This window comes from Vipera berus, assembly GCF_964194415.1.
Source record: "Vipera berus genome assembly, chromosome: 1".
In the NCBI taxonomy this organism is placed as follows: Eukaryota; Metazoa; Chordata; class Lepidosauria; order Squamata; family Viperidae; genus Vipera; species Vipera berus.
This window is the reverse complement of record NC_138202.1, coordinates 303,160,935-303,177,719: the sequence shown is the minus strand read 5'-3', so window position 1 is coordinate 303,177,719 and position 16,785 is coordinate 303,160,935.

Sequence of the window (16,785 nt, the reverse complement as noted above, 5' to 3'; positions counted from 1 at the left end):
TTCAATGTCATCCAAATTCATACCAAAAAGCGTAACTTTGATTCTCGTAAATCAAAATGTTGCCTGCTTTAAATCTGGATGACACAATAAGCCTGAGAAGCAGAATTTCAGAGCCAAATACCACCAAAACAAAAACAAAACCCCCAACAAACAAACAACAGGCAGCATGACTGTTTGTTAACAGTTCTGTTTTTTGGCATATTATATTATGGAAACACAGCCATATGTATTTAAAGAACATGATTAATAATTAAATGACTAAACTCTTGTCTTTATGACAAGAAAAGCCTATAATTCATAGTATGTAATACTACTAATTCTGTTCCTGAATTACTTCCTTATGGCTTAATTTCTGAGAAGACATATGAAAATGATAAGTATTTAGGAATATTTTATCTAGATTCAAATGAATTTACACCACGGTGTCCTGCTTACCTCATCTCCTGCCAATAGAACTGAACCACTAGGTAAACAAAAGCTGCAAAATATAAACATGAAAAATAAATGTTTCTTATCCAATAAAAATATAATTTTCTCCTTACATACTCTCTCTTTCTCTCGTTCTTCTTTTTGTTAATTTGAGGTCTTTCATACTGCAGTAAACTTTTCTGTACCTTGATTTCAGAATAGGGAACAGGTAACTTCCCTGACATCTTGTGAAACTAAAAGTACTGGGAATTGTAGTTTACTAACTTTCTAAAAGACAGTTCTCATTTCTGTGTTAACATTAATTTAAAAAATTAGAAGGTTGGCACAAGCAAAAAGATAGCAAGAAGGCTATCAACATAGTTTAATCAATATTAAAATGACATTACTAAGTCAGAAATGCACTCTCCAAAGTAAAACCTTGCCTTTGTTGCAGAACACTTTTTTGTTCTATTCCAACTAAATCCCAGAAATATGAAACAAGACACTCTTAGTGACTATTTATTTAACTCATCATCTTTTTAGCTCCATTGCCTTTTGAATCCTTTAGCAATAAAAAAGTGTGAGGAGAGTACATTTGCATGGGATCTATCGTGCAAATACACTATAAAATAATGTATTATTATAGGATTAATAAAAAAATGAATCTCAGCCTGTACCATTTTTATGACTGCTGATTTGAAAACACCACTTGAACACCACTTGGAAAAAGAATTCAGCTGTGGCTATTGTTTGCCTTTTCAAATGTGTTTCAGTGTTGGGGTTAGTAACTGGTTATTTTTTAAAAAAAACCTATGAAACTGTAATATGTATTAACTTGTATCCTTCAAGCTTGTGAGGCCCTCTGTGGATGCAGCTTGCTGCTTCTTGTTATTCTTTGTTCCCAAATGCATAGATTATTTCACAAATGGCCTAACACACACAGGCACCTAATCCTGTGTAAGTAATTAGTATTATTTATAAGTAATGACACCCTAGAATTCCCCCTACCTGAAACACCTTAAGGAGATTTAAAAAACAAGCTCTCCCTAATATTTTAAAGAGGAAAATATTCTCTTCGTACCTGGTATTCACCCTGTAGAAAATAGGAGTGCTGAAAGGTGCAGAAATAATTTCAGAAGTGGCCCCTTCCTTGCTAAAAATACACATTAAAATGGCGGCCTTCCCAAAATAATAAAGATATTTGTCACAGTAAAGGGCTTGAAATGGTCAAATTAGGCCTGTGTTATGTTTGTTTTAATTTGTTTTTCCTCCAGAGTGTCTTTGAGCCAAAGACTAATGAAGATTCATATTTAGCAGCATCTAATTATTAAGAAAACAGGAAACTTCCTCCATGCTACATTTACCTCAGGCTTAAATGCCTTACATGGGAAAGGGAAAACAGGATGGGTCACCGCCTTTTTCAGCCAATCAAAATCTCCTCAGACTGAATTCTTCCTTCAGTGCCAAACGCAGTGTCTTCTGGGGAGGAGCTATTAACATCCTTTCCCCATTAAATTTCCAATCAGGATCCAGGGACATATATTGGCATAATTCTCAACCAATTGAAACAGAAGGAATTCATCAATCCACACTAAGAATGGGTTAGTTTTAAGAAAGTGGGTCAAAGCGGAACATAATCAGAATATTAAATAATGAGCTAAAACAGACCTTGTTTCTAGGATGGATGAGAGAAGGAAAAAAATTATTTCCCAGTTTTAGGTCTTCACGTAGGTGGCGAAAGTGTGCTAATGTGTGCCAATACTACTAATAACCATTAAATATGGGTAGCAAACATGTTATCTACAGTTCTGTGCAGTTATGTCAAAATATCAAAATATCAAATAGAATATAAAATACCTAGATTGTGTTTTAAACAGACTTATGGAACACAATACTTTCTTGGCAAAGCATAGATTAAAAAGTAAAGGTTTAAGTACATATCCTTGTTTCACCACTTTAAAAGTCTTGATATCTTTCAGGTGCTGTACTCAGGTGAATCTAAACTGAATTTGAGTATTTGTATATATTAGCTTTGTATCCAAATTCAGCTGATCTAGTTTAATCCATGGTTTGTTTCTATCAATAGAATCGAAACCTGCAGGAAAAATGAAAAGGCTACATACAACCTGTGGTGGTGCAATGGTTAGAATGCAGTATTCCAGACTAACTCACTGCTCACTGCCAGGATCCTTCCCGGCTCAAGGTTGACTCAGCCTTCCATCCCTCAGAGGTCAGTAAAATGAGGACCCAGATTGTTGGGGGCAATATGCTGACTCTGTAAACTGCACAGGGCTGTAAAGCACTGTGAAGTGGTATATAAGTCTAAGTGCTATTGCTATTGCTAAATGCTGTGGTTGTGTTTTATATTCCTATTTATCAGATATTGCAATACAAGATAATAAATTGTTGAATATACTGCTCTAAAGCCTGCCTGTTCCTCTGCAAGCACATTGTTATCAAAGATTCAATCTTTGAATTTATTAGCTAGATATTTTACATAAATTTTAGCTATGATGTTAAGCAGACTAATTGGTCTATACTTCTCCGGGGCAAGTACATTCTTCCATTTTTGTATATTGGGATCACTATGCTTGAATTCCTACTTTCCTACTTGGGAAGGAAGGCCAGAAGAATTAATGCTATTAAGTAGTTTAGCCAAAATAGGCTTCCATGAGACAATAAATCCAGGATCAGATATTCAATTTCTTTTAAAGAGCCAGGGGGCCACAATGTTTTAGATTAATTGGAGAATTAACTGGAGTGCGGTAGGATGGGGAGCCATCAAATATAAATGGATCACCCATTCCTTTTTGGTCACTCAAATCTCTGCATTGTTCTTATCTTCATTCAAATTGGCATTTACCACTTTCCAGAATAATGTTGTGTCTTTAGAATCTATGGTGTTAGGCAAGAATGGCAAAGAGACATTTGATATAATGTTTTCTTGTGTTTTAGGAGACATTTATACACAATTTTCTTCTGAGGAAATTGCATAATTACTCATGGGGCACAAATTCCTATCCAGGCAAGGTGATGTTCCATATCCCATATCAAACTAATAGCTATGTTATTGGTGAAGTAAACTAAACTTTATTTAAAGGTGTCCTGCCTTAATTCTGTATTTTCAACATACCACTATCTTCAAAGCCAATATATTGGAATCTGTGGAATAACACTTGTGTTTTGAAATGTTCCTATTATGGCAGTAGGGATACATACTTAGTCAGGTGGTTCCGCCCCAGGCGCCTAATGGACCCAGAACGGTTCCAGATGGCGCTTGGATCTTTACCTATCTCCCTCACTCACAGCCTGGCTGATGCCTTGGTGGAGGCCTGGGAAAGGGCTACCACCGAGGCACTCGACCATGTTGTACCCTTGCGACCCCTGACCCGGCACAGATCCCGTTGGGCCCCATGGTTTTCTGTGGAGCTCCGGGAGATAAAGCATCGGAGATGGGGTCTAGAGAGCGGTTGGAGGTCCACCCAGTCTGAATCTGACCGATTGCGACTAAGAGCCTTCACAAGGTCTTACCTCGCGGCGATGAGGATGGCGAAGTCTAATTACTTCGCTGCCCTCATCGCGTCTGCAGATAATTGCCCGGCTGCCCTGTTTAGGGTGACTCGCTCTCTCCTTGATCGGGAGATGAGGAAGGAACCCTTACAGGGGTGGGCTGAGGAGTTTAGTCATCATCTGGTGGACAAAATCGCTCAGATCCGAACCGGTTTGGACTCTGACTGGGCAGAGTCTGACATGGAGGAATCGAGCGGTCTTGAGCATGTTATCTGGACTGAGTTCGACCCTGTTTCCCCTGATGACATGGACAGGATCATGAGGAGACTGAGCTCCACCACTTGTTTACTGGACCTATGCCCCTCCTGGCTGGTTTATGTAGCCCGGGAGGAGACACGAGACTGGTTCCAGGCAGTAATAACTGCTTCCTTGAAGGAGGGCATCTTTCCCCCCACCTTGAAGGAGGCGGTGGTGAGACCCCTCCTCAAGAAGCCTGCCCTGGACCTGGCTGTTTTAAATAACTACTGTCCGGTCTCCAACCTCCGCTTTTTGGCGAAGGTTGTTGAGAGTGTGGTGGAGCATCAGCTTCCTCTGTTCCTGGAGGAAACTGATTATCTTGACCCATACCAATCGGGTTTCAGGCCTGGGTACAGCACGGAGATGGCATTGGTCGCGCTGGTGGATGATCTCTGGTGGGCTCGGGACAGGGGATGTTCCTCTGTCCTAGTCCTATTAGATCTCTCAGCGGCTTTCGATACCATCGACCATGGTATCTTACTGCAGCGTCTCAGGGGGTTGAGAGTGGGAGGCACTGTTTTACAGTGGTTCTCCTCCTATCTCCTGGGCCGCTCGCAGTCGGTGTTGACGGGAGGGCAGAGGTCCGCCCCGAGGTCTCTTTTTTGTGGAGTCCCTCAGGGGTCAGTCCTCTCTCCCCTCCTGTTCAACATCTACATGAAACCGCTGGGCGAGCTCATTCGTGGTTTCGGGGTGGGGTATCATCAGTACGCTGATGATACCCAACTTTTTCTTTCGACCCCGAACCAACCCAGTGATGCACTCGACGTGATGTCCCATTGCCTGGAGGTAGTCTGGATTTGGATGGGGAGAAACAGGCTTCGTCTCAATCCTGCCAAGACTGAGTGGCTGTGCATACCGGCATTTTGGGTTAGCCAGGATGTTTCATCATTAATGATGGGGGGTGAGGTGTTACCCCCCGTCAATAGGGCTCGCAACTTGGGCGTCCTCTTGGATTCATGGCTCAGCTTTGAAGACCATATAGGAGCCGTGACCAGGGGGGCTTTTGCCCAGGTTCGCCTAGTGCGCCAGCTGCGGCCCTATCTGGACCGAGATGCCCTACACACAGTCACCCATGCACTCGTGACCTCCCGGCTAGACTACTGCAATGCTCTCTACATGGGGCTGCCCTTGAGGACCACTCGGAGACTTCAACTGGTGCAGAATGCAGCCGCGTGAGTTGTGATGGGAGTTTCCCGATACTTCCGTGTAACACTTCTTCTCTGCGAGCTGCATTGGCTTCCGGTTGCCCTCCGGGTGAGATTCAAGGTGCTGGTAATGACCTATAGAGCCCTAAATGGCTTGGGTCTGGATTATCTAAGGGAACACCTGCTGCCGGCATCAACTTCCCATCGTCCTGTGCGCTCCCAGAGGGAGGGCCTTCTCAGGGTACTGCCGGTTAATGAATGCCGGCGGGTTATTTCCAGGGGAAGAGCATTCTCTGGGTGCGCCGGCCCTATGGAACCAACTTCCCACGGAACGTAGAACTGCCCCCGACCTTCGTTCATTTCACCGGGACCTGAAAACCTGGCTCTTTGAGCTGTCTGGCCCAGACTGAGGGGTTTTAATTTTTAATTGGGTTTTAGTTTTAAATTTCAGAGACTTGAATTAATTAATTGTTTTAACTGATTTTAATTTTTGTATGTTATGCTTTTAATTTTCCCTGTAAACTGCCCTGAGTCCTACGGGAATAGGGCAGTATATAAATTTAATAAAATAAAAATAAATAAATTATTGTTCTATTTGTTTTTACCGTATTTTCCGGCGTATAAGATGACTTTTTAACCCATGAAAATCTTCTCAAAAGTCAGGGGTCGTCTTATACGCCGGGTGCTGAAACTTTAGGGACAGGGCTGGCTGGAAAACCTGGAGCGGATCTCCCATTTAGTCTGCGCAGGGAAAGCGGGACCAATTGGAGAAGAAGCTGCAGTCTGTGATTTTTTACAGGCTGGGGTCTGGGCGTCTTTCCTTCTAAAGTTGAAGAGCAGCTGTAGTCTATCCCAACCTGAAAGGCAGGTGGGGAATGCAGCAGTCAGAGCAGCTGCTTAGCTCTAAGGACACATTTGACTCAGGAACTGGGCGGGTTGGCTGGAAAACCTGGAGCGGATCTCCCATTTGGTCTTTTTTTTTTAATCCCATTTATATCCCACCCTTCTCCGAAGACTCAGGGCGGCTTACAATTTAAAGCACAAATCAATGTGCTTAGCAATAGCCTTCATTCTATGTATATGCCTGCTTATTAGGGCTTTCACCCCCCACCCCCCCAAGCGGCATTATTACAAAGTTAGCTTATTGCCCCCAACAATCTGGGTCCTCATTTTACCTACCTCAGAAGGATGGAAGGCTGAGTCAACCTTGAGCCTGGTGGGATGGGAACCTGCACTAATTGCAGGCACCTGTTGTTACTTAAGGCTCTGCGCAGGGAAAGCTTTAGAGTGAATTAGGAAAATAGGGAACGGTTGCTGGAATTGGGTATGTGTAGTTTAACGAAGAGAAGGGTGAGGGGTGACATGATAGCAGTGATCCAATATCTCAGGGGCTGCCACAAAGAAGAGAGAGCCAAGCTATTCTCCAAAGCACCTGAAAGCAGGACAAGAAGCAATGGATGGAAACTAGTCAAGGAGAGAAGCAACCTAGAACTAAGGAGAAACTTCCTGACAGTTAGAACAATTAACCAGTGGAACAACCTGCCTCCAGAAGTGGTGAATGCTCCAACACTGGAAGTTTTTAAGAAGAGACTGGACATTTGTCTGAAATGGTATAGGGTTTCCTGCCTTAGCAGGGGGTTGGACTAGATGACCTCCAAGGTCCCTTTCAACTTATTATTATTATTATTATTATTATTATTATTATTATTATTATTATTATTATTAATTATTATTATTATTATTATTATTATTAATCCACTTGCACTGTTTTATGTTTACATGTTTGATGACAAACAGCCTTATGTTTATAAGTGACAGTTTTCCTACTAAGTACCTGCATGTCATAAGCATTTGAATTAAAATTACCATATTAAAATCAAATCTGATGTTTTTTAATTTTTATTTGGTGTGCATTGGAAGAGGGGTAGTCTTATATGGCGAGTATAGCCCAAACCCTATAATTTAACAGGAAATGTAGGGGGTCGTCTTATACGCCCAGTCGTCTTATACGCCGGAAAATACGGTAATTCCCCATTAGGATGGATAAGCTACATATAGATCACTGGCTTAGTTGTCATTTATTATGTTCAATCCTCTTGTAGTTTACAGAACTAGAAGGACATGTATCATTTACAACTGTGCATTTAATATTAGTTTGATTTAATCCATGTTACAGGTCTTACCTTTGTTCCCCTTCTTTTACATTTGCCATTGTATGATGGATTGATCTCTCTTTTTCAGAGCTTTTAAGGTTGGAAGGGCATGAAGTTATAGATGATGGTGCTACCTATTTATTAATCAACTCTTCTTCTAAGCAGGATCATTTTAACTATGATAGGATTTTGTTCCATGGGGGGAAATCATTAAAGGTATTTATAATCTCTATTTCTTCAAGTAAGAAATATGCAAAATATAAGGAAGCCATTTTTCTTGAAAAGTACATAACAGATTAAGAACCATCATCACACTTACAGAGAATAGTAATCTTACCCAATATAATTTTGGTCACTAAAATGACTACCCAAATTTATGTCTCATCCCAAAATAAGTATTTTCTATGAATTTTTTTCATAATTAGCTGGACAGCAGGGGGCAGCAGACATCAGCTGCCAAAATCAAACTGCTAATTCTGCTTTTTACAGAATCAGATTAAATACTATACTATACAGAAATTAAGTTTCTAAGTATTGTGAGGTCATTTCCATTTGGTATGGTGCAGTTCATGAAACTGGCATAGTAACTTGTAAATCATGTAAATCATTGCATTTAAATGTTACATAAGAACCAAATTCATTACTTATTTTTATTTATATATTGTATATCAGGATTCTTGTTATGGTTTACATTTAGAAATTAATTCTCAGAAACTTTGCTGGACAGCCTCTAAATAATTTGGGAGGCAGTTTTTGTTAATTTATCCTGGTAACAGGGCAGAGGAGGCTGTAATTCTGTCAATGAAGTTGTGATAGCAGTGAAGTATAGGTAGCAAAATGTGGGTCACTGGCAAGCAAGGAACTCAACTTTTTAGGAGGGGTATTCATTGGCTCTATACAGTTTTGTATTCATTGGCTCTATACAGCCCCAATAGTTTTCCCTCATCTAAGATGCAGTTTAAAGCTGCGTGCCTGGTGCTATCTGTCTGCTTATAAATTAGCGACTGTGATTGAAAGTCTTGATGTATTGCTATCTCATTTGTTACTGCCGGTCCCAGTTCAGCATCACTCACTGACCATTTTAAATTGTCGTGGAAAAAAAAGCCCTAGATAAAATTAAATCACTGGGCTTTTCTATGGAAGGTCTGTGTTCATTAGGTTTTGATAATGCTAGAACTGCCTTGAAACAACGAATCTGGGATATTGATCTCCAAACAAATCTAAGTAAGGTGTCACACTCCAATATTTGTCACTTGCTTCCAGAAGGATTTTCCCCAGGTTCTTATTTATCTTCCATCACAATTTTGAAATTTCGTAAAGCTTTCACCTTAGCCAGGTTGGATGCATTGCCCTCGGCAGTCCTTTTTGGACGGTTTAAGGGCACTCCTATGCACCTTCTGCTGTGTCCTTGTGGTGATGGCTCTGTAGAAACTCTAAGCCATATGCTACTTCATTGTTCCTTATATAAAGACTCTAGACAAATTCTTATATATCCGATATTGAAGAAATTTCCAGGCAGGGGATATGAATTTTATCTAATGCTACTACTTTCGGATAAGGACCCGAAAATATCAATTTAGGTTCCCAATTTTGTGGCGCCATCTGCACAATATGTTGCACGATTACTAAGGTTTGAAAATTTTTAATATGATGTTTTATTTTGAGAATTTTGGATTGTATTATATTGTTTGGTGGTTTTATATCCTGTAAATATGGATGTAAGATTGTTACTGTTGTTATATATTTTGATTGTGTCTGGCCTTAAGGCTGTAATAAACAGTTGTTGTTAATTTAGGAGAAAAAAGGAAGGTCAAAAATAGTTATATAGTTATATATTTTTATATTTTGCATTATGGGCTTTGGCAAATGTGCTTTATTCTGATGGTTTATATACTGAATTAAAGCACTGTGGGTTTGATTTAGTGCAGCGTATGAAACTGGACACTGTGATTTTTAAATCACAGGTTATTTCTTAATGTTATATAAGAACCAAGTCAATACTTAAGAAAAACAATAATTAAACTGTCAATTGCTGATGCCAGTCCAATCCAATGCAAATAATAGAAGTAGAATTTCAATAGGAACAAGTAGGAACAAGTTTTTATTCTAAAAGTTTATTACTGTAACTATGCAATAATGTAGAGATGTTTACTTCATGGGGGAAAATGACAAATCTTGGAAAAGAATGAAAATATAGAAACAACCCCAATGCCAAAGATATAAGATTCCAAGATATATAATACCAAGACCAGGATTTTTTTACATATAATGCATGGCTATAAAAACAGAATGAAAAAGATAAAAAAAATCATCAGAAAAGCTGGGGGGGCGGAAATCAGTGCCTTTGCATGGTGGTGGTGAAGACTGTTGAGAATGCCTTGAACAGCAAGGAGAAGAAATAATTTAATATTACTTGAAATAAAACCAGAGAGCTCATGGGAAATACTAATAAAAATTATTAACACCAAAGTTTGTGTATTTTAGATACCTAATGTGGAAATAAAGAATCTTTGGAGAAGATACTTCTTAGAAAAACAAAAGTAATAGCAAAAGAGGGCAGCAGAAAACTAGATAGTTTGATATTGTTTTCCTCTTATCCTTGGCCTATTCCTTGCATTATACTTATATGATGTTTTCTCCTCAAAAGAATTTAATGAAAACTACTGGCATTGTAACCTTTGACAATCTTTAATCTTTCTACCAGATACTTAGATTTTTTTTTTAAAAAGGAAATAATAAGTCCTTTATTATTGTTATTCTTTGACAAATTTAGATTTCTGTAAGATGTTTGTCCCTTTCCAAGAAATAACCCTGTCAAATTTCAAATGAGTTCATGGGGCAGGGCTGTTTGACTCATAATATTTCATAATATAAAATGAAGAAGTGGTAGGGATTACATTAACTTTTTATTATTTTTTGCAAAAGTTCAGATAGATTACTTAAGTAACTTTGGGAAAAAGAAGGCTTCATATCTGAGAGGAGAAAAAGTTGTTTCTCCCTCTTCTTATCCATAGATACGAGGGCACCTCAGAAATAAACCTCCGTTTGGTTATCAATGACATACTCGCACATACAGAACTTTTGTTATACACATTTTTGTTGTTGTTGTTAGCTGCGAAGTCGTGTCCGACCCATCGCGACCCTATGGACAACATTCCTCCAGGCCTTCCTGTCTTCTACCATCTTCTGGAGTCCATTTAAGCTCACGCCTACTGCTTCAGTGACTCCATCCAGCCACCTCATTCTCTGTCGTCCCCTTCTTCTATTGCCCTCAATCTTTCCCAGCATTAGGCTCTTCTCCAGTGAGTCCTTCCTTCTCATTAGGTGGCCAAAGTATTTGAGTTTCAGCTTCAGGATCTGGCCTTCTAAAGAGCAGTCAGGATTGATCTCCTCTAGGACTGACCGGTTTGATCGCCTTGCAGTCCAAGGGACTCGCAGGAGTCTTCTCCAGCACCATAGTTCAAAGGCCTCAATTCTTTGGCGCTCAGCCTTTCTTATGGTCCAACTTTCACTGCCATACATTGCAACTGGGAAGACCATAGCCTTGACTATACTCACTTTTGTTGACAGGGTGATGTCTCTGCTTTTTAGTGTGCTGTCTAGATTTGCCATGGCTTTCCTCCCCAGGAGCAAGCGTCTTTTAATTTCTTGGCTACAGTCCCCATCTGCAGTGATCTTGGAGCCCAGGAAAACAAAATCTGTCACTACCTCCATTTCTTCCCCATCTATTTGCCAAGAATTGAGAGGGCCAGATGCCATGATCTTGGTTTTCTTAATGTTAAGTTTCAACCCAAGTTTTGCACTCTCCTTCTTCACCCGCAACAAGAGGCTCTTTAGTTCTTCTTCACTTTCTGCCATTAGAGTGGTATCATCTGCGTATCTTAGGTTGTTGATATTTCTTCCGGCAATCTTAATTCCAACTTTTGATTCATCTAGCCCTGCCTTTCTCATGATGTGCTCTGCATATAAGTTAAATAGGCAGGGCGACAGTATACAGCCTTGCCGGACTCCTTTCCCAATTTTGAACCAATCAGTGGTTCCGTGTCCAGTTCTCACTGTTGCTTCTTGACCCGCATATAGGTTTCTCAAGAGACAAATAAGATGGTCTGGTACTCCCATCTCTTTAAGAACTTGCCACAGTTTGTTATGATCCACACAATCAAAGGCTTTAGCATAGTCAATGAAGCAGAAGTAGATGTTTTTCTGGAACTCCCTAGCTTTCTCCATGATCCAGCGTATGTTGGCAATTTGATCTCTAGTTCCTCTGCCTCTTCGAAATCCTGCCTGTACTTCTGGTAGTTCTCGATCCACATACTGCTGAAGTCTAGCTTGTAGGATTTTAAGCATGACTTTACTAGCATGAGAAATGAGTGCAATGGTGCGATAGTTTGAACATTCTTTGGCACTGCCTTTCTTTGGAATTGGAATGTAAACTGATCTTTTCCAATCCTGTGGCCACTGTTGAGTTTTCCAAATTTGCTGGCAAATTGAGTGTAGCACTTTTACTGCACTGTCTTTTAAGATTTTGAATAGCTCAGCTGGAATACTGTCACCTCCACTAGCTTTGTTGTTGCTCAGCTTTTCTAAGGCCCACTTCACCTCACATTCTAGGATGTCTGGCTCGAGGTCAGTGACCACCTCATTGTGATTATCTGGGACGTTAAGCTCATTCTTGTATAGTTCTTCTGTGTAATTTTGCCACCTCTTCTTAATCTCTTCTGCCTCTGTTAGGTCCCTGCCATTTTGGTCCTTTATCATGCCCATTTTTGCATGAAACGTTCCCTTCATCTCTCCAATTTTCTTGAAAAGATCTCTGGTCCTCCCTATTCTATTGTTTTCTTCTATTTCTTTGCACTGTTCATTTAAGAAGGCATTCTTATCTCTTCTAGCTATTCTCTGGAATTCTGCATTCAATTGGGCATATCTATGTTTTTCTCCCTTGCCTTTCGCTTCCCTCCTTTCCTCAGCTATTTGCAAAGCTTCCTCAGACAGCCATTTTGCTTTCTTGCATTTCTTTTTCTTTGGGATGGTTTTGGTTGCTATCTGTTGTACAATGTCGCGAACCTCTGTCCATAGTTCTTCAGGCACTCTATCAGATCTAATTCCTTAAATCTATTTGTCACCTCTACTGTATATTCAACAGGGATATGATTTAATTCATACCTGAGTGGCCTAGTGCTTTTCCCTACTTTCTTCAGTTTAAGCCTAAACTTTGCAAGGAGAAGCTCATGGTCTGAGCCACAGTCAGCTCCTGGTCTTGTTTTTACCGACTGTATAGAGCTTCTCCATCTTTGGCTGCAGAGCATATAGTCAATCTGATTTCTGTGTTGACCGTCTGGTGATGTCCATGTGTAGAGCCGTCTCTTGGGTTGTTGGAAAAGAGTGTTTGCTATGATCATCGTATTCTCTTGACAAAATTCTATCAGCCTGTGCCCTGCTTCATTTTGTACTCCAAGGCCAAACTTGCCTGTTATTCCAGTTATCTTTTGGCTTCCTACTTTAGCATTCCAATCCCCCATGATGATAAGGACATCATTTTTTGGTGTTAGTTCTATAAGGTGCTGTAGGGCTTCATAGAACCGGTCAATTTCATCCTCTTCAGCACTGGTGGTTGGGGCATAGACTTGGACTACTGTGATATTGAATGGTTTGCCTTGGATTCGAACTGAGATCATTCTGTCATTTTGAGGATTGTATCCCAGTATTGATTTTCCTACTCTTTTATTGACTATGAAGGCTACTCCATTTCTTCTGAGGGATTCTTGCCCGCAGTAGTATACCTGATGGTCATCTGAATTAAATTCACCCATTCCTGTCCATTTTAGTTCGCTGATACCTAAGATGTCGATGTTCAGTCTTGTCATCTCTTGTTTGACCACGTCCAGCTTTCCTTGATTCATGGATCTTACATTCCAGGTTCCTATATACACATTAGAAAACTACATTAAATTACTTTTTGACATCATCACCATTCAACTTGAGGCACTTGTCATAACGATTTACAAGGTTTGAAATTCCTTAGTAGTAGTCACTCGGCGCCAAAGCTGGGCTTTGGGTAGAGTGATTAAAAACATCCGAACAGAACTGCTTCAAAAGTTCTTGGGTGTGTCTAGTGGTGTGCGGGCAAGCATTATCATGAACCAACACCACACCGGAAGTCAGCATGCCCCAAAACTTGTTATGGATGGCTCGTCTGAGTTTTCATAATGTTTCACTGTAGACTTCTGAATTGATGGTCGAACTATGCTCCATGAACTTCACTAACAGTACGCCTTTGGCAACTTCACATTTGGCGGGATTTTCTATGACACCACTTCCGGTGTGGTGTTGGTGTAGTTTTCTAATGTGTGTAATAAAAGATCTGTATCTGTGAGTGTCTGTCATTGAAAACTAAATGGAGGTTTATTTCTGAACAGCCCTTGTATTTTGGCAATTCATACAAAACTTATATTTACCACCAATTTGGGAATAATAACAACTTGATTTAAACACAATTTTTTTTATTTTGTCACTGATCAGTTGAATACCCAGCATTTTTCAAGCAAGCACCCAATGTTAATCTCATCCCATAGATTGATCCCATAGATTGATTGATTGATCCCATAGATCAATTGATCCCATAGATCAATTCTGCACCAGGAAGACAGAATTACACGGCATGAAAAACTGGCACTTCCTTGCAATATATTGGTTTACCATCTTTGAGCACAGGGATTGATGAGTTCTGGTTAAGTCCATTTAAAGTGGTCAGAAATTAAAGCTGTAAGTCCATTTTTGTTTGGACATTTCAAATCTTTCTAAAACTGCTGGATTTTAGATTCTGAATTCAGCTAAATTTGATGCACATTTCTATTTTTTTTTGGGGGGGGGAAACATGGTTAGGATCAAGAAAACCGGGGTTACTTGATTATACTGCTACATTTCACTGAAGTCAGGGACTTAATAGACTGTCAACTCAGCTTCTTCCTGCTTCTGTACAATGCTCTTGATAAAATTATTCATTAGTTGCTCTCATTTGACCCAAATAAAGCATGCTAGGTTGCAAGGTAATCATTTTCCTAATCACAACCCAGCAGAAAACTGCTTGAGACTTCAACAGATTTCCAACAGAAATAGTTCATAAATTTAAGCTGATATTTAAATAACACAGCAGGACTGAATTCTCAGCAGGCAGAAAGTTACTTTTTAGTAAGACCACTTATTATATATAAGAGACTATTATCACATGTATGAGTTATTCTGATTTGAATTTATCTTTTCAACCAACCCTAAATTTAAAAAACATTAAATATGCGTAACCCCTTAATGCATGCAATTTACAATAGACACTATGTGGCAAGACTGAGATTTCATGAAATGTCATCATCTGTTCATTTCTAATTTCTTTTTATTGGCCTATTTTACATTTAATTAATCTGGAATTCAAATATGTGCAATAATATAGGACCTAAAGGTTTGACTCCTAATTTTATGGTCAGGATCCAAATAATTGTTGGTTATGTCTGCATAAGCATAAGAATTTTAGGTTATTATTCCAGTGCATCATCAGGTACTTGTTTAAAGGAAAACAGACAACAAAGCTTCATTGTTAGCAGTTGAATCTTACTGAGAAGTCTGTAATGTCAGAAAAAGTGGAAGACAATCCAATGACATATAATCAATCCATCCAAGTCAGGTATGTCAAACTTGCGACATCACATGACTTTGCGCGATGTATCAGGACATTTTCCCCATTGCCAGCAATGGGGGGGGGGTGTGGTTTTGGCATGACACATCTGGCCCTCAGGCCGGCAGTTTGACATGCCTGATCTAAATGATAAATACACCCAACACCTAATAAATACACCTAATGATTTTGCTCATTAGGATGAGAGGAAAACATATATTTTACCACCACAGTGGTTTTTTTTCAGTTGGAATCTTCCCAGAATTTTGTTTGAAAACTCATGCTAAGAATACGTTTGGGTATACTTAACATTTATTTTGAGTTTCACTGAAGAAACGGATAAATTAAATAATCCCGTATACCCTTTTTGCCTATTTCTGTGAAACAAATTAGAAAAAAAATATTTAGCAGTAAGTGATTAACACGCAGATTATTTTTAAAAAGCAATGTTACTTGGGGCTGACAGTTATACAAAAGTGCTATAAAATTTTAAAATCTATATTTTATATGCTGCATTTATTTGTGTATTCGTTTCCTATTATACTTTTATTTTGCTGAAAGGTTTTTAGTAATAAGAAACTATAACCTGGCTCACTTTAAATCAGGGTTTGAATAATCCACAATTGGCTGAATATAAGTTTTAAATTATATGTGATGGATGAACCTAATCTATATATCCCACCATGGCTTTAAAATATGGTAGGAAAACCAGGTAGGACATGCTTTTTTAAGTTAAACATTTTTACTAGCAGTGGTCATATTTCTATATGAACATGCAGATGAAAAAGCAGGGGACAGGCTGAATACACTCTTATCTCAGGAAGTTAACAGACAACTTAAAATGTAGTTGCCAACATTTTGCCAGCTGCTTCTTCTATACTAATGCACTGGGGGATTCTTTTTTCAATATTTCTTTTCCTTTCCTTTTCCCATCTCGTGTTTTTAACTCTGGGCGGTTACAATTAATTACAATTTTCCAGTTGGTCAGATCTGTTCCTTTTTTAATATATTTTTTCTCCACCTAAAATACGAAATTAATACTCCCTATGTAAGTAAACTAACAAAAATCAAGCAGTCTCTCAAATATGCATATTTGAAACTGGTAACTTGTGCATAGTATCTTCCAAATTAAGAAGTAACAATATTAATGTCTTAAAACAGATTTTACTTAATTCCAGTTTTAATTTTTATTCCACGTTTGTACATATGTACTGTATTGGCAATCCCAACAAATCTGTATTTGTGGGGGTGAAGGAAATGCCAGATGTGAGAATTCTATCAGACTTGCAAAAGTCATAAAATCATGGGGTTAAAATGAGACTTTGGATGTTTCCAAGTCCTGGCAGGAATGTCATACCATCATAGCCTCATCAGTAAAGCAACAAAAACTGTTAATGTCCTTTCTCTAAAACATTTGTGGGCAAGTGCAAAATAAAATTCTGCAACAGAGAAATGAATCTGATTGTTCATATCTACATAACATGAACCCATGTTCAAGGACAGAAAGCCTTGTATTTTATTTTCTAAAATATTTGGTTAATTGCAGAATCAGTTATTAGACTAGAACTACTGTAAGTATAGGGATGCGGTGGCTCAGTGGGTTAGG